This window comes from Streptopelia decaocto (assembly GCF_964273445.1).
Source record: "Streptopelia decaocto genome assembly, chromosome: Z".
Taxonomy (NCBI): Eukaryota; Metazoa; Chordata; class Aves; order Columbiformes; family Columbidae; genus Streptopelia; species Streptopelia decaocto.
The window spans coordinates 63,825,335-63,826,694 of NC_138657.1; positions in this window are offsets into that span (position 1 = coordinate 63,825,335).

A 1,360-nucleotide genomic window follows, 5' to 3' on the forward strand; every position below is an offset into this window, starting at 1 on the left:
ACTGGTTTTCTTCCCCTGCTTCTATGCAAAACTCAATATAAAACCCCACACCCTGTCTCATTATACCATTTATAAAAGGGGATCATGGTATAGTTTGTATCTTTCTCATGTTTCATTTGCATTTTTCATAGTTAATTAAACCTTTTCATAGCATTGAAATCTTTGACAGAGGAAAAGGTCAGAAATCCTGAGAGAACTCTTCCATCATATGTACATGCATCAAACATGAGATTAAGTTATGATACTGTTTGCTATGACAAGGTATGTAATCTACCTCTGTCCTTTAAAAAAGGCTGTGTACCTTCTGTGTCAAAGAGCAATGATCAACTGTTAGGGAGTGGCTTAAAGATAAAGGACATGAATCCATGGAGCAGTTGCACGACCAGAGTTTGTTATAAGAAGAGTTTTGTTCTAATGTTTGTTCTAATAAGAGTTGTGTTCTGATAAGTTAACGGTTTGTCATGATTTAGGTGCTTAGCATAACTAGGCCTCAATGCCTCAATAGGCCTCAGTGGAAACTGCTGGTCATTAGGAGAATCGGCAAGGGCACTGTGACCTTGACAAGTATTGTAAACAACTTTGGGGAGGTGGGAGCTGAGGAGGCGCGAAACTCGCGGGGCCAGCTAACCGCAAGTAGGAGGGTCAGGCAAATGTAACCTTTGGATCTAAGCCAATCAGCAGGTGACAAGTATGCATAATTACTGTAACCTGTATAAATAGGTGTCGTTAACGGCAATAAAGTTGAACAATGCGTTATCACTCACATTGAGTCGCCCTGGCTTGTTCCTCCACTCGCAATCAACTCTTACAATGCCAGTGTATGAAGACCTATGCAACATGTTTGGCATTGCCAATAATACTTTTTTTTTTCTTTTTTTTCCCCCCAGTGTTTGCTTTCTCATTGTTTTAGCTTAGGGAGTCTACTTCTGGCTTCAACATTACCCAAACATTACTACCTTCCTGCTGAAATACTTAGCTTAAAATAAATGATGCCATTCACATCAGGTGTTTCTGATGCAGTCTGCAATGAAAGCTCACACATGTGGCTCCTCAAGCTGTTGTGAACCTGGGGCTAGATACGGTTCTGTTACTATGTTGAATGGCTAAGTCTAGTCTAAATACATTAACATTTATGCTCATGTAACTACTGCACTCATAAAAGACTCAGGAGATCACAGTTCTGGTAACTTCATCCAGGAAATGAGATGCAATGCACACTAATCAAATTCAGTTCCTTAAAAGCTGCTACCCTTAAGAAGCTTCAGTGAGATAAAGGGTTACCTTCAGGGATCTGTAAGAAAAATTCTGCAGCAAGTTAAATGAGGCACACCTCTACTCTGAGATAAACTTAACAAAAAAG